The sequence below is a fragment of the Hemiscyllium ocellatum genome, chromosome 33 (genome assembly GCF_020745735.1).
Source record: "Hemiscyllium ocellatum isolate sHemOce1 chromosome 33, sHemOce1.pat.X.cur, whole genome shotgun sequence".
Classification (NCBI taxonomy): Eukaryota; Metazoa; Chordata; class Chondrichthyes; order Orectolobiformes; family Hemiscylliidae; genus Hemiscyllium; species Hemiscyllium ocellatum.
Window position 1 is genome coordinate 42,236,445 of NC_083433.1, and position 6,107 is coordinate 42,242,551.

At 44.5% G+C, this 6,107-nt stretch overlaps 2 non-coding genes across 2 annotated transcripts; both read right to left on the minus strand.

Moving 5' to 3' along the window:
- Positions 1-2,837: 2,837 nt before the first annotated feature.
- trnad-auc (transfer RNA aspartic acid (anticodon AUC)) lies at positions 2,838-2,910 on the minus strand. Its single transcript has one exon. It is a non-coding gene; the product is annotated as a tRNA-Asp (tRNA).
- A 2,878-nt stretch (positions 2,911-5,788) lies between these two features.
- Positions 5,789-5,861, minus strand: trnav-uac (transfer RNA valine (anticodon UAC)). Its single transcript has one exon. It is a non-coding gene; the product is annotated as a tRNA-Val (tRNA).
- Between the last annotated feature and the right edge of the window lie 246 nt (positions 5,862-6,107).

Consider the following 6,107-nt stretch of genomic DNA (forward strand, 5'->3'; position numbering starts at 1 on the left):
CTTCACCTTTCCGTTTCCAGGAAGTGGTTGTTCTCCAGCGTAATTGGCATCATTGAAAAATTAAGAAAATCATGTGAAATTGCTCACAAAATACAGATAAGGATGTTGTCAGGGGTGCACAGTTTGGAATGTAGGGCAAGTCTGAACGTGGGCATGACATTAAGGAAGGTTTGTAAACTGAATACTTCAGTTTTTGTCTTCGACAATGTGGGGTGAGTTGAAAACTGGAGAGCAAAGATTTAAGGTGAGATGAGTAAAATATAAAAGGGATTGAGGCACCTTTCCCACACTGAAGGTTATGTGGTATGGAATCAGCGACCAGAGGAAGTGGAGGAGGTTCGTACACTCAGAAAATTTCAAAGGCAACTGGATGAGTTTCTGGATAGGAAGGGTTTAGTGGGATAGGGTCCAGATGCTGGGAAATGGAAGTTTGTTTAAAATGCATTTCCAGATATTTCGAAGCATAAATACTGTTCTGGTAGCAGTCCGGGGCAATCAGCCATAAACGGTTCCCAGATCCTTCAGCAGAAACATTCCAAACTGCGCTCGCAACATATATTGGAAACTTAGTGCACCGCCACCTCCCAAAAAACTCTGAAATGACGGAAAACAAAGAACCAAACATGAACAAACCCATGAAAAGTGAAGATTCCCAAACACAGTCTCGATTACATTAGTTTGCTCATCCTATCAACAATGTGGCAGCGCCTGCAGCTCACGTTTCCAGGACAGAAGTGAAGGAAATTAGAGAAATTTAAGACCATATGACATTGCAATTAACTGCAATTATTTTTCCATTCACTAGAACAACAAATAATGAACAGTAAAGTCACTGCAGGATTTTGTTTCACACCAGCGATGAAATCCCAATCTCCGTTCGGTTTCAGTGGAAATAGTGAACAACACAACTTGGCCGGAACGTGATGCAGCAATGGAACCGCTTGAGGTCCGGGCTTTTCCTGTGGGAGGCGAATGCGATCACTACAGCATGGGCACTGGCACATTGGCGAGGGTGCATTCTCTCAAATCAGAGATACATTTGCTATAAGCAAAGTAAGCTGGTCGTGTTGGAATTTAAACACTGAACATTAACACGCTGCAGGCAAACACACAAATGGTGGGTTCCGAACACAACCCTCATTAGGGGAGGAAACACATCACAGCAACTCCGACCTCTTAGCCACAAGACAAGCCACCGGAATCGGGAATTTTCTTACACTTTCAATGGTGCGCCTGCAAAACAACAGCATCACAGTCCCGGGGAAAGAGTTTCAGATCCCTGTCCTGCTCGCACTGCTGCTGGGATCTGCCCAGCTACAATATCAATTTTGCAGCAGATAATGATAATCCATCAATCCACACAAAAACCAATGGGAAGCTGATCTACCTTCAGTGACTCGTTTGAGCTACAAATCTGAGGTCTGTGTGAGAGAATGGAAATTCGATTCTGATTCAGCAAAGAAACCAAGAGCTGTGTGACATGACTGGGATTTCGATTGTTGCCTTGGGAAATTATTGAACCCGTTGCTCGAAACAGCACAGTTTTCAAGTTTACACGGAACATGAAACACACCGGACTAAAGGGAAAATGCACAAAGCTGAACAGGCCGTGTTCCACATCATACTGTTCACTATAGTTTCAGTCACTGTGTCTGTTTTGCAGGAAAAGAGTCCCAAAGAATGTTTTCCAACCTAAAAGCGGAGGTAGTATTACAATCCGAGAACGACAGATCACATTGTGAGGATGCTCTGACCTGGGGGGCAGTTCGAGATGCCACTTTCCTTGCCTTTTACCTTAACCGTGCAAGTTGCTGCAGAGATGTTCATACCTGGACATGATCCACATGGATACCAACTGAGTAGGAAACCTGTGTGCGAATCGACGAGAAGCGACTCAATAAATTTTGCTAAGTTCCATGTTGCTTATTAGAAATGCAGTTTCTGTTCACGTCAATTTAAAGGCAGTTTCTGAACATAGTAACAGAAGTTACTATTCACCCAACCCCCAATCCGAAAGAGGTGCTAACTGCTTTTTGTTCTCGATGTGAAGAGTTCTCAGGCGTGAGTCACCTTCACGTCTCTTGTTGCTGAGTGACTCACAAAGAAGGAGTTTCACCAGAGTTGCAACTGCCTCACTTTCCCACTCGCCTTCCTCGTTTACATTTTCCTGCTCGTCAGTGAATTAAAGAAAACCCAATGGATGCGATGTCATTCTGTAGCCTCTCTGTCAATTCCTCCGTTTCAGTCCCAACATGGCTGAGATCTCGGGGCTCACCTTAATACGAGCGACGCTATGAAAGCACAAGTCCAGAAGTTCCTCTGGACGGTGGAGGCGGGGGGGGAATTTCTTTCATTGCTGTTGCTGAGTGAATGAGTCACTAACGTGCGAAGTGATCCCAACCATGATTCAGCACCTCTGCTGCCAATTGTCGAACGTTGAATAACGACAGACAGCTTCCAATTGAGGCCTTGCAGAGACGACATTGGGGTACATTTGACAGACAGACTATTTCAGGACTCCGTGGTGCGTTGTGACACCAGCGCATCAGCTTCTTCCCTGTCTTTGAAACGGTTCGCCTGCGCATGGAATGCAAATGCGGTACTGTTTTTCGTGGAAGGGATCAGAACACGGTAAATACACTCTCAAACAGAATGGCATATGATCAGAACCAGGTTGGAGAAAACCTTTACAATGCTGTGCACACTAATTAAATGGCATTGCATTATTTTTCACACAGATTTATTCGTGCAATTTCCAAGGCAGGTTTGCAGATGGGAAAGCAAGCAAGAAAGCTCCGTTCTTGTCCGTGTAAAAGGCTGCGCTTGAAGACCGAAGTAGTTTCTGCCCAATTTCGAACTGGGGACTTTTCGCGTGATAGGCGAAAGTGATGACCACTACACTACAGAAACAAGCTGCAGCTGTGCCCTCGGCGGCTCTGTGCCACCCAGCACTGAAAGTTGAAGCCATTCTACGTTTCACCTTTCTTTTTCCAATAGCTCGTTTTTATCCAGGGTAACTGACATCTTGAAAAAGTTAAAAAAAAAGACGTGAAATTGGTGACATAATATAGACAAGGATGTCGTCAATGTTTGGACTGTAGAGTGAGGTGGAATAGGCTGGGACAACTTTCCCGGCTGCATAACGGCTGCGACATGATTTTATGGAAGGGTTGTACACTGAGTATTTACTTGTTTTACCCAAGCTTGGCTGAGTTGGAAACTCAGTTGGAAACTGGTTTAAGGTGAGTGGTCTGAAATTGACAAAGGACCCCGAGGCACATTTCCCACACACAATGTTGCGAGTGTAAGGAACGAGCTACCAGAGGGAGTGGAGGAGGCTATTGCACTCAGAAAATTGCAATGGTAATGGGATGAGTTTCTGGATAGAATGGGTTTAGAGGGATTGAGGCCAAATTCTGTGGAACGGGACTTGTTTAATTTTGGTTATGTGGTGAGCATGAGATACACCGAAGTATCTGTTTCCACGCGGTGTACCCTAATAAGCTTGTGTTGCTTACACCGGTTTTAAAGGATTACTTTTCAGCGGAGCTTGCCATTGCAGTCTGTAGCACCATCATCTAGTCTGTTCGACTGCTCACGGGGAAGGTAGTATTGTGAAACACTGCAGAAACTAACGACTTCCTTACTTTTGCTCCGACTGGCCATATTTCGTGAAATTTTCCCAGATCCTCAGTTGAGGATTTTTGCTGCTGGAAGTTACCTCAGAACTCCTGTTAACTCGTAACGTATTGAGCGAATCGCAAACGGAAAGCATTTAACAGGGAACACAATCAAAACTGGCATACCGAATGCATGTTCAGACACAGCGAAGCATGAATGCTAAATGTGAGAGAGTCCGAAGTCAAGAGGCATAAAGTAATCTCACAACTAACAACAGGGCAATTCCAAACTACTCTTTCAAACATCCTGCAGCCTTAGTGCACCACCACTTCGCAGACAATGCTGAAAAGAGAGAAAGAAAGAACATAATAAGAAGGGCCATAAAAAGTGAATTTCATCAATCACAGTCTCGATTAGATTACCTTTACCTTCCGAGGACTCCTGGACGAAAATGAAGGAAATGGGAGAAATGCAATAACATATGACATCGAAATTCTTGGGAACGATTTTCCCATTGGCCAGAAAACCAAACAATGAGGAATCGAGACACCGCGGGACTTTGTTTCAAAACAGCGATGAAATAACAGTCTCCATTCCGTTCCAGTGAAAACACAACTTGCCTGGAAAACAAAGCAACATTCGAGCTGCTTGTGATTATCTGCGCGGGAGGAGAACATGATCATGACAGCACAGACACTTTAAATATTCAGCACATTCCCACACCGCAGTTTTGTTTTGAACATCAATATAGCGGGGATCGAAACAGCATTTTAACAAACTGTTGGAGTTGTTCGGCATAAATGGCAGTGGCGGGATTCAAACCAACAGATGCAAAGTCACATGAAAAGGTTTCCATGGCCCCTCTCCGACTCGCACAGCTTCTGGCATGTGCATGGCTACAATATCAATTTCGCAGCAGATAATGATAGCCCATCAATCCAGACAAAAAAAATCAATGGTAACTTTAGTGTATCTTCTCCGACTCTTTCCGCTACAAATGTATCTATGAGTGCGTCAGTATATGTTAGGTTAAGGATTGTTCAAATAACCATGAGCTGCTTGACTTTACTTCAATTTCGAATCTTGCTTTGCTAAATGTTTTCACCCATTGCTCGAAACAGGACAACTGTCACGTTTACATGGAACATGATACACACGGGACTACAGGGAAAATGCACAAAGCTGAGCAGGACATGTTCCACATCATATCGTGCAGCATAGTTTCAGTCACTGTGTCTGTTTCTCAGAATAATAGTCCCAAAGAACGTTCTCCACGCTAAAACCGGAGGTACAGAAGTCAAAAGATTCTGTTAGCACCTCACCACACCCCCACTCCGGGAGAGGTGCTAACTGCACTTGAGTGCCTTTTGTTCTCGATGTAAAGAGCTCTCACGGCTGAGTCACCTTCAAGTCTCTCGTTGCTGTGTGACTCACAAAGAAGGAGTTTCACCAGAGCTGCAACTGTCTCACTTTCCCACTCGCTCTCCCCGTTTATATTTTCCTGCTCATCAGTGATTTAAAGAAAACCAAATGAGTGCGATGTCATTCTGCATCCTCTCTGTCGTTTCCGCCGTTTCAGTTCCAACATGGCTTAGATCTGGGGTCCCACCTTAATACTAGCGGTGCTATGAAAGCACAGGTCCAGAGGTTCCACGGAGAGTATAATTTCTTTCATTACTGCTGCTGATTGAATGAGCCACTAACGTGCGAACTGCTCCAAACCATGATTCAGGATCTCTGGTGCCAATTCTCCCACGTTGTATAACGTCAGAAGCTTCCAACTGGGATCTTTCAGAGACGACTTTGGGCTACATTTGACAGACAGACTAGTTCAGGAATCCGTGGTGCACTGTGACACCAGTGCATCAGCTTCTTCCCTGTCTTTGAACCGGTCGCTTGCGCAAGGAATGCAAATGCGGTACTGCTCTTTATGGATGGATCAGAACGCAGAAACTACACTCTCAAACAGAATGACTTATGATCAGAACCAGGTTGGAGAAAAACTTTACAATGCTTTGCGCAGTAATTAAATGGAATTGTGTTACATTGCATTTCACTACGAGAGCAGATTTGTTAAAACAAATTCGAAGGCAGGTTTGTTGATGGGAAAGCAAGCAAGAAAGCTCCATTTTTGTCCATGTAAAGTGCTGCAATTGAAGAACAAAGTAGTTTCTGCCCAGTTTTGAACTGGGGACCTTTCGCGTGTAAGGGGAATGTGATGACCACTACACCACAGAAACAAGCCGCGGCCACCCGTGCAGCGGCTCAGCGGGTCCAGCACTAAAAGTTGAAGCCATTCTACGTTTTATCTTTCAGTTTCCAACAGCTCGTTGTTGTCCAGCGTAATTGACATTTTGAAAACTTTTAAAAAAGACACGAGAAATTGATGTCAAAATAAAGACAAGGATGTCGTTAATGCTTGGACCGTTGGGCGAGGTGGAATAGGCTGGGACAAGTTTCCCTGCAGCGTAACGGCTGCGACATGA